This window comes from Lolium rigidum, chromosome 6 (genome assembly GCF_022539505.1).
Source record: "Lolium rigidum isolate FL_2022 chromosome 6, APGP_CSIRO_Lrig_0.1, whole genome shotgun sequence".
Lineage (NCBI taxonomy): Eukaryota > Viridiplantae > Streptophyta > Magnoliopsida > Poales > Poaceae > Lolium > Lolium rigidum.
Window position 1 is genome coordinate 253,460,440 of NC_061513.1, and position 22,991 is coordinate 253,483,430.

The window sequence follows — 22,991 nt, forward strand, 5'->3', positions numbered from 1 at the left end:
CTTGGGGCCTTTGGTCCCGGTTGGTAATGCCAACCGGGACTAAAGGGGCTCGGGGCCTGACACAGCCTGAAGCACTCGGCTGCAATCCCTTTAGTCCCTGTTTGTAGTACAAACCGGGACCAAAGGCCCCAAATGAACTGGGACTAGAGGGTGGCGTCACCCTGTACTGGTCGAACCGCGACCAATGCCCCCACTGGTCCCGGTTCTTTTTAAAACCGGAACTAAAGCTCCCAGGGGCTTTGGATGAAAGCTATGTTCTCTACTAGTGATAATCAAGTCAATACGTCTTTCTATCTGACTAGTAATGCTAGTTATTCTAGTAGGTAACTAATAAAATGATAATGTTCGTGGTGTACTGGTGTTTGGGTAGTTCTATTTCTAGAGAAATATAACTGTGAGGTACAAAGATAGCTAATTAGCTACTTATGATGTTATTTTAATTTGATCATGTGGCTTTTATCTCTTGTTTGGTCCAATCTAGAGAAGAATGCTTCGAGCTACCTTAGTTCAAGTTTATTCTGATCATAGACAAATTCCAAAAAAAATCATTTGTATATAGAAAAATCTTAAATGGTTCTTCGCCTGCAAGACCGTAGGGACTTTTAAAAAAATCAATTTTGGGGCCCATTTTACATTTTGCACCGGGGTCCAAAATTTCTGGAGACGACCCTGCCAGCAGGGAGCTAGGAAGACGCAGCGTCGGATGCCACTAGCCTCAAACCGGAAGCAAAATAACGCGCCAAAATAAATTATTACAATGATCAATTAAATGTCATAGAACCTCTTTACCTATAGTGCATATTCTATTATGAAACAGAATGCATAATTCTTTATGGGAGTTGGTTTATTCAATAGGCTCTCATGCAACCCATGCCAGCAACATACTCAGAAATATGGGTGACAAGCCTTCGATAAGCGGAATTGTAAAGCATAAAAATAGTTTATATGCTTAACATAAATAGCTTGATCATGGATTCTATCTTTCACAATATAAAATATATTGTTAATGGTCTAGGCAACACCAAACTTACTGTTACTCGCATAGAAGACTGTTTTTATATTGTTGTAAGTAGTTTTTTAATATTGTCTACCAGCTTAATTTCGGGAAATACCTTTTGACATGCAACCTTCTATATAGCCTCTTAGCATGCGAGAGTGACTAAACGTGGGCTGAGCTACACTTAGCTTGCAATCTTGGCCATCCATCCTCACGTGTAGATTCATAGTCACGTCAGTCCAACTGTGCCAACAGATAGTCACGTCAGTCCAACTGTGCCAACAGGTTGCAATACATATTTCAGAAAATGATGGTACAGAAAATAGAGTGTGAGAATACAAATTGTGGCACACATCTCGACTAGGAACATGTAGTGGAGATATCTAGCTACGTGTAGTTCGGCCTCCAAATAGTGTTTTTTGCATAGCATGCCACATAATTAATAAAATGCAACATTAGTGATGCCATATTTGTCATTTTGGTGTTTTCCACGATATAGCTCCACATATGAGGATAGGATGTGACATGACGTGGAAACCTTGATATCCACACATCTCGCTAAACCATTCTCTGAATAACCCATAAAATCGAGGTTACTGACATCTTATTAGTGAGCATATAAACATTATTGTCTTGCATGTATTCCAAGTTCTTTTTGCGGCCTTTCAATTATCAATTTTTTAACTTATTTTCTATTTTTAAATTATCCCGATCGTGAATATACATGTTGCTTATGATAGATAAAACATAAGGTTCCTCAGACATTGATCTGCTCATCTTTATTGCCCTTAACTTTAGTAGCAGGTGAGACTGAGTACTAGTGCATACTATTTTTCTTTCGTACTACATCAACGTATATCACAATAATAGAACATATACTCTATTTGAATTGGACGTATATCTTGGCGAACCTCAATACACTTAAAGTATGAGGAATTACCAAGATCCTTCGTATCATAATTAAAAGATTTAAAACTCTTGCATATCCAATAAGATTTAATCTACATAATACAGTGAATCTTACTCGCTCATCTTTAGGTACTATTATAACATTCTTTGTCTGGTCCTCCTTAGTCACATTTGGTTTTGTAGAGCCATATACAACCTATCATTATTTAACTCATTTAGGAAGCTCTATTAAGTGTCATACATCATTAAAACTCATAATTATCATCATATATGACCAAAAAGACACTAAGATGAATTTTCACATACATTATTTATCACGAAATTATTTTCGAGACTCAACAAAAGTGTTGGGGATTGAATAACTATCAACCTAACTAATGCATATGAACAAACATCTAACTGTGTTCTCTCCTTAAGATTTATGTTCATATGCTACAGGCTCCTAGTGACCACTATACTTTGGAGAACATATTTTCAAAATTTTCTAACTTGCATTTGAATTTTGAACCACAACACCGTTGGGTAGAAGATGGAAAGTAACCTAATGAAGTGTGACACATGATTATAAATAACGTTGGTCATAAATATAACCATAAGACGCATGATCATAAATTAGAGATGCAAGATTGATAATTTAACATTCATGTGTATTACATACTGTTCATAAGGGGCTAAACATGATAAAAGGAGTTAGAACATTAGTGTGTTTTTAATTCACTCCCTAAATAAGATTTCTCGTTGGTTCCATCATACTTGTAGAATTGTCAAATTCGGAATATTTATCATTGTAGTGTAAGAAAAGTGAATATCATATCCCATATTTAATGAGACAATCCATTCCCCTCATCGAAATATGGTGAACTTGACCATAATTTCGATGAGGTCAAACTATTCATTTCCCTTACATCTTGATACGTCTCAAACGTATCTATAATTTTTGATGCTCCATGCTTGTTTTACACCAATTCATATGTGTTTTGTTTACACTTCGTTGCAATTTTACATGATTTCCGGCACTAACCTATTAACAAGATGTCACAGTGTCAGTTCCCTGTTTTCTGCTGTTTTTGTATTTCAGAAAAGTTGTACAGGAAATATTCTCGGAGTTGGACGAAACAAAAGCCGAAGTCAATATTTTACTGAAACGAAGACAAAGTCCGGAGGGGGGACGGAGAGGCGCACCAGGGCGCCCACACCACCACTAGGCGCGACCTAGGCCTGACCCGCCTAGGGAAGGTGTGGGGCCACTAGGCGGCCCACCGACCTATTTCCTCCACCTATTTATACATCTTCTCGGGAAAACCCTGGATACCCGAGCCTCCATCCACGAAAAGTTTCGTTGCGGCCGCCATGCCGAACCCATCTCGGGGGTTCTGAAGCTCTTCCCGGCACCCTGCCGGAGGAGTTTACCTCGCCATGCACACCTCCGAAGTGATGCGTGAGTAGTTCATCCCTAGACTATGGGTCCATAGCAGTATCTAGATGGTTGTCTTCTCCACCTTGTGATTCATGTATCGATCTTGTGAGCTGCCCTACATGATCAAGATCATCTTTATGTAATCCTATATGTTTGGTTTGCTGGGATCCGATGAATGTTGAATACTATTGTGAGATTGATTATATATTCATGTCATATGTTATTTGTGATCTTGCATGCTCTCCGTTGCTAGTAGAAACTCTGGCCAAGTGGATACTTGTGACTCCAATAGGAGGTATTTATGCTCGATAGTAGGTTCATGCCTCTAGTTTCCTGGGAGAGTGACTTTATAATTTCTAAGGTTATAGATGTGCTATTGCTACTAGGGAGAAAACAATGATGTTTTATCCAAGGTTAATTCTCTTGTTTACTTTACACACATTGCTTAATGCGATAGTCTGTTGCTTACAACTTTATACTGGAAGGGGTACGGACGCTAACCTGAAGGTGGATTATTAGTCATAGACGCAGTTGGATTACGGTCTATGTATTATGTTGTAATGTCCAATACCAAATATCATAGTAATCATCTTGTGATGTATCGATCGATATTCTGTCAATTGCCCAGTTGTAATTTCTTCACCCAACATGATATTTCCTTATAGAGAGATACCTCTAGTGACCTGTGGACCCCGGTCCTATTTCATTTACAGATAAATTCAACTGAATTTTGTACTGTTTACTTTCTGCAAACATCTCCTTCCATTCGATACGTCTAATCCTTTGTGTTCGGCTAACCGGTGATATTGACAACCTCACTGCAAGTTGGGGAAAATTACTTTGGTTGTGTTGTGTGCAGGTTTCACGTTGTTGCTGACGCCGGTAGTGCGCACTACCACTAGTCAGCCAGCAACACCTTCAGAAGTCACGCCTTTCTCCTACTGGTCGATTAAACCTTGGTTTCGTACTGAGGGAAAACTTGCTGCTGTGCTCATCACACCTTCCTCTTCGGGTTTCCCAACCGCTTCCACAACAATTGCCAACAAGATTGTCTGGCGCCATCACCGGAGCACCGTCAACATTTTCTGGCGCCGTTGCCGGGGAGAAAGAGGATTTCTACAAGGGGAGTCTCTCATCTCCAATCTCTTTACTTTGTTATAATTTGCTTAGTTTACTTTACTTTGTTTTGTTTGCTTTCATTATATCAAAAACAAAAAATATTAGTTTACTTTTATAGTTGTCTTTATATCATAAACACAAAAAAATTAGTTTCTATTATAGCTGTTATTTCTGTTGCTTAGTTTAATTTTGCTAAAATAGGTTCCGCTGAAAATACTAAGTTGCGTGACTTTACTAGCACCAACAATAATGATTTTATTTTTACACCTATTGCTCCACCTGCTCCCGAAGCAGCCTTCTATGATATTAAACCTGCTTTATTAAATCTTGTCATGAAAGAGCAATTTTCTAGTGTTAGTACTGAAGATGCCGCTTCTCACCTTAATAATTTTTTGAACTTTGTGAGATGCAAAGATATAAGGATATAGATGGTGACATTATAAAACTTAAATTGTTTCCTTTCTCTTTGAGAGGTAGAGCTAAAGATTGGTTGATGTCTTTGCCTAGAAATAGTATTGATTCTTGGGTTAAATGCAAAGATGTTTTTATTAGAAAATATTATCCTCGTGCTAAGATTATATCTTTGAGAAGCGACATAATGAAATTTAGACAATTTGATAATGAACATATTGCTCAAGATTGGGAGAGAATGAAATCTTTGGTAAATAATTGTCCCACTCATGGACTGACTACTTGAATGATCATCAAAACTTTTTATGCAAGACTAAATTTTTCATCAATAAATCTCTTGGATTCAGATGCTGGAGGTACCTTTATGTCCATTACTTTGGTGGCTGCAACAAAATTACTTGATGATCTGATGATAAATTATTCTGAATGGCACACGAGAGAGCTCCACAAGGTAAGAAGGTAAATTCTGTCGAACAATCCTCCTACTTGAGTGATAAAATTGATACTGTTATGTCTATTCTTGTTAATGGTAAAGCACATGTTGATCCAAATAATATTCCGTTAGCTTATTTGGTTGCTCAAGAAGAACATACCGATGTGAACTTCATTAAAAACAACAATGCTTATATGAATAATTTGAGTAGCAACAATTATATGCCATATCCTCCTAATAGTGGCGATGGTTATTATGGTAGATCAATGCCTAGCGAGGAAAATATTTTATAAGTTGAAAAGCCACTAAGAACTTTATGCAAATGCAATATGAGAAAAATAAAGTGTTTATTAAAACCATGGAATAACAATCTGGTATGTTGGAAAATATTAGTCATCAACTTGAGAATTTAAATAGGGAAATTTCTGGTTTGCAACTCAAGATTTCTAATGCTGAAACTAGTATTTCCTCTTTGTCAGAAGCACAAGTTTCGTTCATTAACAAAATGGCTGCTAAACCTATAACTATGGATGAAAATCCCTTTGCTACTGCAAATGTCATTCAAGTTAGAAATGATGAAAATGTTAGGATATTGGAGGAATTGCATGCTAGGTGGGAAGAGAAGATGAAATTGCTAGAAAATAATAATTTAACTAAAGTTTATACCATCACCACCACCAGTAGTAATGAAGTTTCAAATGCTATCCACTCTCCTACTATTAATGGTAAAGTAAATGGTGTAGGAAAAGTCCCCGCTCCTTCTACAAAATTGCCTAAAATCACTGAAAATGCTCCTGATAAGTGTGCTGATTTTTTCGGAGTATCGGAGACAAGATTCCTTTTACCTTTGATAAAAATGAGTTTGATATCGATGATTTCAATATCTCTGAAGTAATTAAGTTCTTACAAAAGCTTGCTAGAAGTCCTAATGCTAGGGCTATAAATATGGCTTTTACAAAGCACATGACAAATGCTCTTATGCAAATAAGAGAGGAGAAATTAAAACGTGAAGCCTCTATTCCTAAAAACTTAGAAGATGGCTGGGAGCCCACCATTAAGATGGAAATAAATGGATTTAATTACAATTCTTTATGTGATCTTGGTGCAAGTATTTCTGTTATGCCTAGAAAAATCTATGATATGCTTCAATTCCCACCGTTGGAAAAATGTTATTTGGATGTTCATCTTGTTGATATTGCTGCCAAGAAACCTTTGGGAAAAGTTGATAATGTGCTTATTATGGTTAACAATAACCTGGCCCCCGTTGATTTTGTTGTTTTGGTTATTGAATGCAATGCTTCTTGTCCGATTATATTGGGAAGACCGTTCCTTAGAACAGTTGGTGTTGCTATTGATATGAGAGATGGGGTTATTAAATATCAATTCCCACTCAAGAAAGGTATGGAACACTTTCCTAGAAAGATAAATACGTCATCTTATGACTCTATTATTAGAATAAACTAGCATAGTGGCCCTCGCAAATGCGAGGGCATCACTTTGAATCTCTTGAAATTGTTTGAAATATAAATTTATAGTTTGGTAGACACAAATGTCATGAGACTGGAAGCTAATAGTTATATTTTGTAATATAGTAAGCAAACATACACATTTAATTTTATTGATATGTCATCTAGGAAAAGTACAATCTCAATGATTTATTGTGTGGTCATTCACATATGGAATCATATATAATTGAAATATCATTCTAGAAATTTAATTCTTTTGTACGACACGTCTCAGTGATTGGAAGAGACAGCAAATTCCTGAATATTACATATATCTTTTTTTTTGAATTTGGTGTGTATTACTTAAACTTGAGAGTCATGCTTACAACTGTCGTTACAATCTTTTTTAGCTGAGTCCAACACGCAGGGAGGAATCGCGCTCAGTAATACACCCCCACTCCACACACTACGACCAAAGCTAGCTATATCATGAGCCACTATATTACTTGTTCGATTTACTTTTTGGACTTTGTAATCAGGAAGATGAATAAGCAAATCTCTAGACTCTGACAGGATGAAAGAAATTTGAGATCTGCTCCCCATGGCCGACTTTAGTTCATTCACCACTGTACTATTATCACTTTCAACAATCACAGGGTTTGTTGCCATCGGGATAATAGATTTTATACCTTCCCGGACTGCTATGGCTTCTGCAGTTTCAGCTGATTGACAACGGGGAATAGTCCCCCAAAGCCGACATGACCACTTTCCCTTCATAGTCTCTGAGGACAGCACCCCAAGAACCAGTATTTTCATCATGTAGATAGCTAGCGTTCACGTTTAGTTTGTGCCAACCTTCTTCAGGTCTTGTCGAAACCCCAGGTGGTCCCTTGGGTGTTTTGGCAGCCCATCACCTATAGGAATCATAGGCTTCTTACCTTCATAATCCTGCTCAAGTTCTGGATCTTTTATCTGCAAAAACATAGATAAATATGATTGAATGTAGTTGGCTGATTGTTCCACGCTGCATTTTCCATCTCCGAAAATTGAGTTATTTCTCATATGCCAAGCCCGCCACCAAAGAAATAGAAGTTTCGCTTTCATGTCATCAGTATTACATATATCTTGACCAGATTTCCAAATGGCACTCACTATTATTTAGTTGTCTAAAAGTTATTGATCTATTATAGTTTCTTAAATATCTCTCAGTTTTCAAGCTCTCGAGAATTTTTAAACCTTTAACATGATGTTAAAACAATCTTAAAGTTTTAAAGTTATTGGAATAACTTAGGTTGGGCTCTAGTATGTTAGTATTTGCTCTATTTTAATTGGTTAAGTAGGCATTTTTCATCTGCACGCGAAAACATATTAAATTTATAAATCTAATCGTGATCATCATTTTGCATTTGTGAATGCTTGTCTTACATGATAAAAGTCTTTACCTTATTTTACCCTTCTTTAAAAGGTATCTCTATTGTAAAGTTTAAAATAATATTTTAAAATGTTAGTATCGACTGTCTACTTGCTTTCTAGAGTAGTTCGTACAGGATAGCAGGGTCACTTGCTTGACAGTGTCGAATTGCCTTCTTCCGCTCACCACGGGGATAGCGAACTGGGTCGTCGGTCTCTAAGCCAATGGAGCGGAGGAGGCCATACACGCTTTTTGCCGCCAGCTTGTGCTACTCACCACCTCATAAATCTTGGGGGGTGAGGCGGCGGCGCTCAAGCCAGGTAATGGCAGTTTTCAAGCTCTCAAGAATTTTTAAACCTCTAACATGATGTTAAAACAATCTTAAAGTTTTAAAAAGTTGTTGGAATAACTTAGGTTGGACTCTAGTATGTTAGTATTTGCTCTATTTGAATTGGTTAAGTAGGCATTTGTCATCTACACGTGAAAACATATTATTTATAAATCTAATCGTGATCATCGTTTTGCATTTATGAATGCTTGTCTTACATGATAAAACTCTTTACCATATTTTACCCTTCCCTCAAAGGTATCTCTATTGTAAAGTTTAAAATAATATTTTAAAACGTTAGTGTCGACTGTTTACTTGCTTTGATGCTTAGTTGGTAAAGGACAGAAAGGTCACTTGCTTGGCAGTGTCGAATTTCGTTCTTCCGCTCACCACGGGGACGGCAAACTGGGTTGTCGGTCTCTAAGCCAATGGGGCGGAGGAGACCATACAAGATTTTCGCCGCGAGCTTGTGCTACTCACCACCTCGTAAATCTTGGGACGCCGGTTAGCTTAGAAGCATCGGGTGAGGCGACGGCGCTCAAGCCAGGTAACAGCGACCTACAGTGGCTGGAGTCCTGGATCGTCCAGCGCTGCTAACGACAACCGATCGATGTTGCTAACAACGACCTCCGATTATCCATAGACCCTGGCGCATCGACCACTTAGTCATCGGCCGACGTTCATCGCTCCACCGATCGTCCCTCCTTTCTCCTTTCGTTTCTTGGCATTCCCTAATTTTTTTGCCATGATTTATTTTTCGTCTAGAAAAAATAAATTCAGGCCTAGAACTTAAAATCGTAGAAAATCATCCTATCCAAAATCACAATTTAAGGTCCTTGATAACCAAGCTATTGCATCGGAATTTTTTCTTTGATAGATCTTTTTTTTTTCTGAGCGAGAAGCAGTCATGCACGGAATGCTACTCATACAAAGCTAGCTATAAGCTAGTGCATCACGTCTTTTTTTCTGAACGGACTCTATTTCGATCCTACCAACCTGGCTTGCTAGCGAATCTCTTTTTTCTTTTTAATCCGGACTGTTTTGTTTAGTTGCATTTCCTTTTCCAAATAGACTTAGCCAGCTATGGCTCACGTGTCAACCGGAACCTGAACGGTTACATTATTAATATTCTTTCATTAAATCTTAGCCACAAAATTTAGATCTATACATGAGGATCCATCTTTTAAATGAAAGTGTTGGACTATGTGTTGAACCAACTTATGTTGTACCAGCCGGGTATCATTTGTTACGTAAATCTCACGATTATGGTTAATCTTAACCATAAATTTAAATCTAACAATCAAAATAATTTTGATCATAATATATAGATCCATCTTTTAAATAAACGTGTTGGACTATGTGTTAAACCAACTTATATTGTGATCTCACGATTATGGTTAATCTTAGCCATAAATTGTTTTAGTTTTTCATGCATGGCTTTGTGGAGCGCTAATTTGATTCGGTACAGACAAAAAAGAAAGAGAACCGGTCAAACTGAAACGTACAATATTAGACTTCTTTAGCTAGCTAACGGATGCATGGCAACTTGCCGGCCGGACTCCTCTTTGAGTTTTTTTTTCACGTGAGCCTTTTTATTTATTTTGGTTCTAATAGCCAACGACTACAGGCCAGTCCATGGCGTTTGTTCCGCCCAGGAAATATTCCGTATGCACCACTTATTGCACCTATGTGTCAGGTTGTACGTGTCAATATTTTGCGTAACTTTTTATAACTTTAAATCTTAACCGTTATAATTAAGATCTACGAATCATATAATTTTAGTATATGTGGATTAACGTGGTGTCTCTATTAAACACCTGTATTTTGCTTTTAGTATATAATAGATTATGATCTTGATGCTTCTTCACTTGATAATAGTTGATGCTCGCATTTTTACTGCGCCTAGCTGAAAGACGTTAAATAAAAACGCTTATGGGAGAAAACCCATGTTTTATTTACAATAATTTTTCTTTTTGTCGAGTCTTGGAAGTTATTACTACTGTAGTGACCTCTCTTTATCATATGTATTTCGTTTTTGTGCCAAGAATAGCCTCTAATAGGAAGAAAGTAATGTTTGGGGAAGTTGCTATCCTGGAAACATATTTTGTTCTGTTACCATAAAAATTCGTAAAAATAGTCAGAGCGTAATTTTAAGCTGTAATTTTTTATGCTTATGCCCCAGGTTATTATATAACTTTCGTAGTTGATCACTTTTCGAGATAAGCGACAGAGCATTTTCAAAAAAAAATGATCTTTACCTGCTGTTCTGTTTTGACAGATTTCGGCACTATTTGCATTTGCCTCTTAAATCTCTTTTTTTTAGTTCTTTTGATCATAGAGCTTTTTGAAATATTGCTACAGTAGCTCATGCTTTAATATATGTTTGATATATGTTAGTACTAAACACAAGTGGATTTATTTATTTTGATTGTACTAATGCTGCTAATGAAGAATTGTGCGAAGTTTTTGTATGAAGGAAGTTTTCAAGTGTAGGGAGAGAAGAATGATGTGATGAGATGAAGAATGGAGAAAAGCTCAAGCTTGGGGATGCCCCTGCACTCCAAAGATATATTCAAGAGGTACAAGCGTCAAATTTTGGGGATCCCCTCTTTAATCAACAAAGCAACAAGTCATCTCTCTATACGCTATATTTTTATTGCTTCATACGCTATGGGTTGTTCTTGGAGCGTTTTTTTTGTTTTTTTTCTTTGATGTAGCATATGTTGATCCCGGCACATTTATTTTGGAGAAAGACCCGCTCCTTTTTAATTGCGTAGAATGCTCTAATTTTTGTTGTTATTGTTCTGCGAGTGTTCTAGTTTTCTGGTACTGCATTTAGCTCTTGTTCTTTCACTTAAATTTTGTTCAGAGCACGTTAGTATTCTTTATTTGTGTATGATTATATCTCTGGTAAATATTGTATTCATCTCTGAGAGTTATTTCAAATAAGTTGATTGGTGTTGAATACGAGTAAAATATTTCATGACTATAATGATGCAAAAGGGAGCTTGTCTAGACTTTGGCATGTCATGTTCGATGTTATTCTTGTCATATGCTTAGTATTTATTGTTTTAGCATGACTTGTTTCAAATGGCTGAGAGTTCATAATGTGTCATTAAAAGAATCATGTGTTGTTTCTATCATAAAAAAACATAGTATTGTGGTATTCTACTTTGATGCTTTATTGGGTTGACTTGGCGCATGCTTATACCATGTTATGACTATAACCAGTCAACTAAAGCCTCTAAGATCATTTAGTTTTTGACTTGTAATATCACTTTATGCTTTGATTGATAATGTTTTATATCGCTCTGCATGATTATGGCCATTATTGCTCTCTTATTTGGTCGCTTCCAGTCTTTTTGCTATCCTTCACCTGTACTGAGTATGAGCTCTACTCGTGCATCCAACCACCAAAAACCAAAGTTGCCAATTGTGTCCATCATATCTACCTATATGTGGTATTTTACCGCCACTCCAAAGTAAATTGCTTGTGTGCTACCTTTAAACCTTCAAAAATTATCACCTGTTTTGTGTAAATTATAGCTCATGGGAAAGTAGTCTAAAAACTATTGTGGCAAGTATTATGTCCTATGCATTTTTAATTCTTATAAGTTGATTGTTGTGTGATAACTATGCTATAATGGAGAACACCATCAATATTCTTTTGTTGAATATCATGTGAATTACTATGCATGCTCATTTTGTTTGAAGTAAGGGAGACTTACCATGAGTTGCAAAGATTGGAGTATGCATATTGTTAGAGAGGAACATTGAGCCTCCAACTAAAGCCATGTTCACATGGTGGAAGTTTCAGCTGGGCAAAAGTCCAAATATCTGTTGTGTTTGCTTTCCCGGTATGGATGTCCAAAAAAGTTGAGATTCATCAAAATTGAGAAATCAAATGAGATTCATCTCCTAGGACTTTTGTACAGGAGGCAAGGAGGTACCCCTTTGTAACACTTGGTTAAAATATATATGTATGCGATGAAAATCCATGGAAGTCCAAGCTAATTAGGACAAGGTGTAAGCACTATTGGTATATTATGCATGAGGCAAGCAAACTTATAGGAAGTAATTATGCATAACCCATACTATTTATCACTACCGTTGACATAAGTAGCACCTCTCAAAATAAATATTTTTAACACTCCTATTTCTTTTAAAATAAAAAGCTCTAGCACATGGGTAATCCCTGCTTCCCTCTCTACGAAGGGCCTTTCTTTTACTTTCATGTTGAGTCTCCACCTTCTACTTTATGCACCGATTAAGAGAGCATAGTTGTCATTCTTAGTGCAATGTGCATAGTCCCAAAATTATTATTGATTGATTCATGATTGTGCTATTGCTTGATAGGGAGAAAACAACGATGTTTTATAACTTCTAAGGTTGTAGATGTGATTTTGCTACTAGGGAGAAAATAACGATGGTTTATCCAAGGATAATTCTATTATTTACTTTACACACATTGCTTAATGCGATAGTCTGTTGCTTGCAACTTTATACTGGAAGGGGTGCGGACGCTAACCTGAAGGTGGATTATTAGCCATAGACGCAGTTGGATTACAGTCTATGTATTATGTTGTAATACCCAATAACAAATATCATAGTAATCATCTTTTCATGTATCGATCGATATTCTGTCAATTAGCCAGCTGTAATTTGTTCACCCAACATGTTATTTCTTTATGGAGAGACACCTCTAGTGACCTGTGGACCCTGGTCCTATTTCCTTTACTGATAAATTTAACTGCAATCCTGTTCTGTTTACTTTCTGCAAACATCTCCTTCCATTCGATACGTCTAATCCTTTTTGTTCGGCAAACCTGTGAGATTGACAACCTCACTGCAAGTTGGGGCAAAGTACTTTGGTTGTGTTATGTGCAGGTTCCACGTTGTTGCTGACGCCGGTAGTGCGCCCTGCCACTAGTCAGCCAGCAACACCTTCAGAAGTCGTGTCTTTCTCCTACTGGTCGATTAAACCTTGGTTTCGTACTGAGGAAAAACTTGTTGTTGTGCTCATCGCACCTTCCTCTTGGGGTTTCCCAACCGCTTCCACAACAATTGCCAACAAGATTGTCTGGCACTGATACGTCCCAAACGTATCTATAATTTCTTATGTTCCATGCTACTTTTATGATGATACTCACATGTTTTATACACATTATATGTCATTATTATGCGTTTTCCGACACTAACCTATTGACGAGATGCCGAAGAGCCGCTTGCTGTTTTCTGCTGTTTTTGGTTTCAGAAATCCTAGTAAGGAAATATTCTCGGAATTGGACGAAATCAACGCCCAGGGGCCTATTTTTCCACAAAGCTTCCAGAAGACCGAGGGAGATACGAAGTGGGGCCATGGGGCGCCGCCACACTAGGGCGGCGCGGCCTAGAGGAGGCCCGCGCGGCCCTAGCGTGTGGGGCCCCCGTGACTCCTCCGACTCCGCCCTTCCGCCTACTTAAAGCCTTCGTCGTGAATACCCCAGTACCGAGAGCCACGATACGGAAAACCTTCCAGAGACGCCGCCGCCGCCAATCCCATCTCGGGGGATTCAGGAGATCGCCTCGGGCACCCTGCCGGAGAGGGGAATCATCTCCCGGAGGTCTCTTCATCGCCATGATCGCCTCCGGATCGATGTGTGAGTAGTCCACCCCTGGACTATGGGTCCATAGCAGTAGCTAGATGGTTGTCTTCTCCTCATTGTGCTATCATGTTAGATCTTGTGAGCTGCCTATAATGATCAAGATCATCTATCTGTAATGCTACATGTTGTGTTTGTTGGGATCCGATGAATATTGAATACTATGTCAAGTTGATTATCAATCTATCATATATGTTGTTTATGTTCTTGCATTCTCTCCGTTGCTAGTAGAGGCTCTGGCCAAGTTGATACTTGTAACTCCAAGAGGGAGTATTTATGCTCGATAGTGGGTTCATGCCTCCATTGAATGCGGGACGAAGTGATGTAAGGTTCTAAGGTTGTGGATGTGCTATTGCCACTAGGGATAAAACATCGATGCTTTGTCTAAGGATATTTGTGTTGATTACATTACGCACCATACTTAATGCAATTGTCTCGTTGTTGCAACTTAATACCGGAAGGGGTTCGGATGATAACCTCGAAAGTGGACTTTTTAGGCATAGATGCATGCTGGATAGCGGTCTATGTACTTTGTCGTAATGCCCAGATTAAATCTCATAGTACTCATCATGATATATGTATGTGCATTGTTATGCCTTCTTTATTTGTCAATTGCCCAACTGTAATTTGTTCACCCAACATCTGTTTATCTTATGGGAGAGACACCACTAGTGAACTGTGGACCCCGGTCCAATTCTTTACATCTGAAATACAATCTACCGCAATTGTTCTTTACTCGTTCTTCGCAAACAAACATCATCATCCACACTATACATCTAATCCTTTGTTTACAGCAAGCCGGTGAGATTGACAACCTCACTATTACGTTGGGGCAAAGTACTTTGATTGTGTTGTGCAGGTTCCATGTTGGCGCCGGAATCCTTGGTGTTGCGCCGCACTACACTCTGCCACCAACAACCTTCACGTGTTCCTTGACTCCTACTGGTTCGATAACCTTGGTTTCTTACTGAGGGAAAACTTGCTGCTGTATGCATCACACCTTCCTCTTGGGGGTTCCCAACGGACGTGTGTCTCACGCGCCATTAGGCGCCATCACCGGAGCGCCATCACATCTTAATTGCTCCATAACACAAATCAATAATACATAGTATTTATTTATCAAGGACATATGAATTCTCACATGGTGAGATTAACATCATTGATTTCATTACAAAAGGAAAAAAAAGGTTCAGCAAAGAATCAAAAATGTCTTCCAATGCTTTATTCTTTATTATCCTCATATAAAAGAAACCTTTTCCATTGCTGAAAGGGAATACATCTTTATGCGAATTATTATAAAATATGAAGCATTAATACTTGCAATGGTCTAAATCAAAACAAGTACATTTGTTGTTCTAATCTTTCTCACTACTGGGTTGAAAACTGAAAAAGAACATTATTGGGACATGAATAATCAACATTGGTCAAAACACTCTCATATTAAATGAATCATATGCTCATAAATACAATATCTGATCAAACTTCTCGTTGGTTCTATTTTTACTAGATAACATAATGAATAGTATTTTTTAAAATATATTGATACCAACATTAGCATAAAAGATTCACATAACTTATCTGCTATGTTATTAGACACATTGATTCGATCATAACACACATCACCAATCATTCTGATCAAACTATGACACCACAATCTCAATAACATTAATCTAATATGCAAAGCTGTCTTCAAAACTTTCAATAGAATGTTAAAAAATAACATACATTTAGACATTCATATCAACATAGATAAAAATGGCATCTCAGAATGTAAGCATTACAGTAAAATTCATAGCCAAATGACATTAATATTATTGTTCAAGTTCTCCAACAAAATATGGACATAATTACATCAAGTTTCAACAAATAATTGTTAAAAAATGATGGTCAAATAAATAACCATGCATTACAATGATATAAATATCTAAAATTCTCTAAAAAAATCATTCATGTTTAGAGAATAATCATCATTATGAGCCTTCATCCCTTGAGTAAGTGCATGCCAAAATCCATAAATACACAAACCCATTACCTTAGCATAATGGGTCAACACAGTTAGGCCGCATAACACGGAAAGCCGAACCACATGGCCATCAACATTATTTTTACATTAGCCTCAGCCTAGTGATTATCACATCACTAAAAAATGCCATAATCATGATATCAACAAAAATTCATTAATACTGTACATATCATTAAAAATGCCATACTAACGACATCATCATAACCTTCATGATCAAATAAAATCCTTGAACAAAAGAATGTTTGGAGAATTCGAGAGATATCCATTATTCTGCTAATAATACCATTTCATATCATCATACTTCAACCTTGAATGATATTAAAGGGAGATCAACATTATAAAATGCCACATGTGACAAAGATATTAATATCACAACAATATTTCCGAAAGAGAAACATTTTACATCTTTTTTAATTTAGGGAAAAATTGAAAATTATCTTTATCTTCATCTTCGGCCCATTTCTAATTTAAACAATGTATTAACATTACCATAATAGTGTAAACATCAGATAATACAGTGAAACTTAGACATAAACTCTTAAAATCCATTTGGCTAATTAAGTCCGTGGAAGCCTGTTAACATTCTGTCATGGCAGCTTAATTAAATAAAAAATGTTTGTTGATGGGACAAGATAAACTAGACCGGAGCCCTTCCTTTCATTTGGTCCAATAACCTCCAGAAGCCCATCATCTTACCCGCGGGACTCTGGGTCTTTGGATTGAATCCAACAACCGCAGACCATTGCGGTCAGATCAAAAATGGTGCTCGGTGAACCACTAGAATATTTTCTCTCCTTGCTCCCTATTTTCGCACACAAAGGGCGAGTTATAGCACTGGCCAACCTGAGCACCGGCCTACACGATAGCGAGATGGCACGTCCATCCACGATGGCTAGGGAACCCGACGTCCATGGGTTGCTGCCCCCCCCCCCCGATCGCCGGTAGAGTACGTGGTCATTGGCTTGAGGAAGTGAAATCCGCCGAATGGCAGTTGTCGTGTTGTGCATATGGTTGTAAGGAGGCAGCGGTTCTCGCAGAAAAGTGCAGGCGGACATCAAGGGTGAAAGAGGCCATGGCTCGGAGGCCTAGCTTGCCTTCATTCGTGTCATGACCAGCGCTTCATTCCGATCATCCTCTCTTTTGGGAGGAGACGATGTCTCGACATTGATGCCCTCACACACCCACTATCGAACGAGGTCTAGGAGGAACAACATTGATGCCGCGTCATCAAGTGAGTCCATAGAATTTCCTTTTGTGTAATTCAATCTCGGGCTAGGGTTCAGAGAAATTGGGGAAACAATCGGGAGATTTCCTATTCTTTTCATTTTTTACTTGTAGATTCCCCTTCTCATCCATTCTTAATTTAAATGGAAATGGTACTAAGAAATGGTCGAAGTAATTAACATTGTGAACATGTTCATTAGTACTGACTCGTAGACAACTATAATAAAATGTGACCATTTAATTAATCTGAGGCTAAACATGATCCCCTAATCGTAATTAGGACCCTAAGATGATAATATCTTGCTATGATACCATTGTTAACTTTAATTGCACCGTTAGGACTAACCTAAACATAAACTGATCATCCATTAGAGACCCTTAATAGATATATTAGGATATTATCTTACTGATAGATGAAGAAGAGTTCCCGTGCCTGCCGGATGCAAACATGTTGAAGCCCATGGCTTTGATGCCGCAGGGACACTGCCATCACTATGGTGGCTGGCGGTGATTGTTAGTCTTTCGCTCTCTTCGCACCTCAATAGGATTTGTAGTTTTGTTCTGGAGTGGTTTTTTGTGTTTCGTTAATCATCACACGTCAGAGCCATTCCCTTATGCTAACGAGACGGGACCGAGACCAAGTCGTTGGTCTTTGGTGCCTCCCAATCAGGGTACTTACGTGGGAGTCAGGCTCGCCTTTCTCTCTCAGTTTCTTATAACTAACAGGTCAAATTCCAACAGGCCAAACTTACCCTTCCCAGGACCGCGAAGAGGACTCCGAAATAGAGGGAAAGGGAAGGAGCAACGAGGCCATGTGGCCCCTAGTGTGTATCAGGCTCATCCCAGCGCAAGGGTCGACGATGAAAAAATCGCAAAACAAGAACCGATCCGCCCATGACTCCATGAGATAGTCAAGAAACCAGAACGCCATATTTGCAGGATAGCGCAAGGGTGGAAAGAGGAAAGAAACATGGATTTATTAGAAGCGGAAGAAAAGCTAGCGGCGGTCATCCCAAATCTAGCGTTCAAACTCCAACATTAGACTGGAGGAATAGGAGCATGATCAGAATCACTCACATGGAGGTTATTTTGGAGTGGATCTCAACATCCAACATCACCATGATTGACGACTATAACAACGGAAAGGGCGAGTAGCAAGGAGAGAATAGATCTTTCGCTTTATGGAAGGTACCGATTCGGTTGTTCCCTAGGGCCTGACCCGTAGGTGCTTTAAAACCTGCGTGGGTCATAACAGTAATGAAGCCTAGCAACCAATCGGGCCTAATTTGTCTCCCCATGGTCTGGTTGGAGATCGTGCGGGCTACCAAGCATGCACATAGTGTACAATACAGTTGAGTACGTAGTGTATATATGTGCAACTAAAATTAGATGGATTGAATATGATTAAACTGAGAAATCGAGTACCAAATAAAAAAAAGTGCCGACATGTGTTGTGCCGCCCTGTGGCTATAGTTAACAAGTGAATATGAATTCGTTGTTTCCGTTCCTTGCGTGTTGTAGTCGTGTCTTTCGGTGAAAAATATGCCGAGTTGTTTGTACAAATAAATTGGTTCCCGAGGAAAACAAAATGCCCTTTCTCTACTCTATGCACCAAGTCAGTCATCTTTAGTTTTGGTACAAGTTATGTCGCGTGGGCTGGATCTAAAACTTGCAAGGAATTAATAATTCGGTTCATGCAGTCCATCAGAGCGGTGTCGAGTTGTGTATCTACGGCGTATAAGGATACTATACTATCTCAGATATGCACATTTATAACTACAGATAGAATGCTCTCCATCGTACTATACGCTAATGCATCATCAGTATCCATCTATTATTTTCTTGTTTGGAGCGTATGCAAGGAGCCAAAGTGGAGATAGAATTGCATCATGTATCATTAGTATCCATGTACGTGTTATTTCCTTATTGGACCGTCTGCATGAGCCAAAGTGGGGATGGAATGGCATCATGTATCCACGCGTATAAACGGTTAATAGCTAAGATATGCTTTATTAATTGGTGGTTGAGCTTTCCTGTGTTTTTTCCTTTTGGGCACGTATTTCTCACATTTGTTTCATACACGTTCATTACCATTTCAAATTTAGATGCGCTCTCATTAATAACATATATACGCACCAGATGTGATCAATGGTTCTCACACACACACTCTTGATGGTTCATTAGTATCTACATGGTTGCGTACTTGGTCTGGTGGCAGGTGAGGTGGGGTTCCAGGAAGCATATATCTACGCCCCATTAATTGAGATCTTGCAGATAGAATGACATTGGCAAGATAGAGTGACGCCGGGTCTCCTTGGCTGATATATATCTCTTAATATATACTATATTCTCACACTTTCACTTTTGCTTCATTTAATTACCATGCCTGGTTCGTCCCTATTTGCCATAGCGGCAACTGACGAAAATATAATTAGCACTAATAAAGTCAGTTACTCTAATGGTACAAAAATAAGCATGCTCTCTGGTATGCAGTAACAAGTTTTCCATTTTGAATTTTCAATTAAGTTAGTCATCTCAAGTTAACATATAAAGTGTGGCCCACGTGTTACAATTGATCACCTTCATTACCATTGAAAATGAGACGAAATACTAAAAAAAGATGAATTGGTTGAAAACATTAATGATCGTTGTCGCAATGTGCACATACTTTCCCGCAAATTTTTTAAATGTGCAAGTTAACTACTAGGGAATACTGCATCCTATGAGATCAACATTGAGCACGTCGGTATATATTAGTCCATATAAAAGACTTACCACCATTGCCCTTACTAGCCTAGCCAGTTATTATGTTATGGTCCGGGGCAAATATTTGCCATTCCTACTATACTTTTACATTTCATGCTTGTCATTGCGTCTTTTTTGCATTGTATCCTAGATAGTACATTGAATTGCATTGCCTCCTCAATAGTTTGCCCAGATACATGAAAATATAGTATGGTGGTTCCAGTCCAAAAAAAAAAAACACAAAATACGAGCATCATTCGCTTTGTTCACTATCTTTCCCTTTTTAGCTCACCGCCCCGTCCCCTTTGAGCCCACTTCAACCCCACCGGAGGTCATATTGGCTCCCCAATCCTACCGACTGCGCGCCACACCGGCCCGACCCAGTTACCACCTGATACCATGGTACTAGTCTAACCTACAAGCTTATGTCAGTTAGTCGGCCCGCTAGCGGCCCAACCCAACTCTATCATCGCCTTACGTGCTACCACAACTTAGAAAATAGTATGGTAAGTTCTAGGCTCATGGCGTGAGTAGGATTGGAATAACGAGCTTCTCAGTTCGTCAATGCTCGGCCCATTAAGACTTGTGATCGTTAAGGGCCCTGAAATGAAGATTTGCTCAGACCGTTATACATTAGGACACGGGGTTGATGAGATCAAGAGTCATGGCGGAATTCAGTGATATCAGTCGCTCAATCCTCTCCTATAAGAGTCTCAGCTAGGCTTAGGCCACAGTGGGTTATTTTTGCCGACTCAATAAGAAGAACCTAAAATTAGCGAGCTTAGTGAGCAGCTGGTGACCGCCTGCTCGATCGCTCGCTTTACTCGTTAGCCTTAACAAGCAAAAATATGTTGCTCAACTCAATTCGTTACTCAAACGAGCAAAGCTAAATGAGCTGAATAAACGAACGCTCGTTAAGCTCGGTGAACTTCAAGCTTAATGACCAAACCTATTCGTGGTAGGATAATAATTTCTATTGCTCATATCATGAGTTTATTTATAATAGTCTACTTTCAATAATATAGAGTATAATTTCGTTAACCATTCATATGTGCACAACATTAAAGTTCAAATGTGCTCGTGGATTAATTAAACATATGTGACTTGATTTTGAGTAATATACTCCGTATCCTCTACACCCATAAATCTTACCACCTAACCTTTTTTTATTCTTCTTTAATTTTCTACCCTGCCCATTTATGTGTAGTAAATTAATTTGCATGACGGTATATTTGGTGTTAATTAATGGTAATCCATATGCTCTCTCCCTCATGCGCGACGTGCTAATTTTGAGCACATTTATTTAGTGCAAAATAACTATGAGCAATGAATTACAAGTTAATTTCTCTATATATTATCTGATGACCGCTTAAAGTAAATTTTCTGAAGCCAACAAAAATAATTAAAGTGCAACATCCAGTAGGCAAGGGAAAGGCCGAGAGGCCGGCTATAAATAATGGCAGAGGAAAGGGGCAAATAACACAACTCTACACAATACATGAGTGCTGGAGACACACGCCGTGTGTTTTTGTTTGGAACTTGGAATTGAACTACCTGGTCAGGGCATCCAATCGTTCTTGGCGAAGATGTATGGCTCTGCTCATGGTGGGCATGGGAGACAGTCGGTATATTTGTTTTCCCATCTCTAACAACACCTAGTTGGAAATATTGCTGTCTGCTATATCTTGATGCTCCGCCATGTTGATTTTGTTTCCTCTGTGAGCATCCGCAAATGTTAAATATGTGATACTTGTAGAGATATTGAAGTATGTCTTTTGCTGATTTTGTTTATTTGACTACTTCCATTTGTTACCTCAGCGATTCTCGTTGAAATCCACCAACTAATTTTTGTAGAGGTGTTATCCAATCATCGAAGTTACTATGCCAGAGGTATATATATTCCGCCCCTGATTATTCCGGGAGAGACATGTATAGGATCTCTCCATTAGGTAGGATCATAGGATCAACCTAAAAAAGCATACTTTAAACATGCGAAAAAATCTGAAAATAATAAACAACATGCATATAGGTTGTATCTACAACTTCAAGAAATTTCAGCTTAAAATCTGATCTACACTGGGAGAAACAAAAAAGACAAATTCTATTGTGAATAGTGTCAGATCTGATTGACTAGTATTTTACACTATTCACACTCAGATTTATCTTTTTTGTCTCTCTAAATGTATGTCGAATTTGAAGTTGCGAATTTTTGGCGTTGCATATATAACATAGATGTGTGTTGTGATTTATTTTCAGAATTTTTGAACATGTTTTGTCTTTGCAAAAAATTTATTCTCATAGATCCTATCTAAAACCTGATCCTACCTAAGTCTTCCCCTGATTATTCCAACCTGAGCTTAGATTTCTGAGACCAACACAAAGTCAGACAAAATAATAAACTGTATGCACTATCTGATTTCAAAATTTATCCTAGAAAAAATGGGAATCCATCTGGATTAGGCTTGTTCGTGTTGGAATGAGAATGACTACCTATTCTAGATAAATTTTTCTTACTCTATTCAAGGTTTCCACAACAAGCCAAAGCCTACCTACCGGAGTGACTTTTTGGCTCTTGGGTGCATATGCTTCATTTATTTTGACATGAATCTTAGATACATTTTGAAATGTCAAAAAATTGCAAACGGAAAATTCACGTGTGCATCTTCACATGCTACGCGTGCGTAAAATCTTTCCTAAAAAATCGATTTGTCGTTTGGGCTGTGTAAAATAGCAAAATTGTATGCTAAAAACAAGACTTTGTGGGACATGTTTTGTCTTTTTTCATCGGCCACATAAAAAATCAGTTTTTTCGCGAAACTGTATGAACGCACATAGATTGTTGAGATACACATGCGAAGTCTTTTGTTGGAATTTTTCAACAATTAAG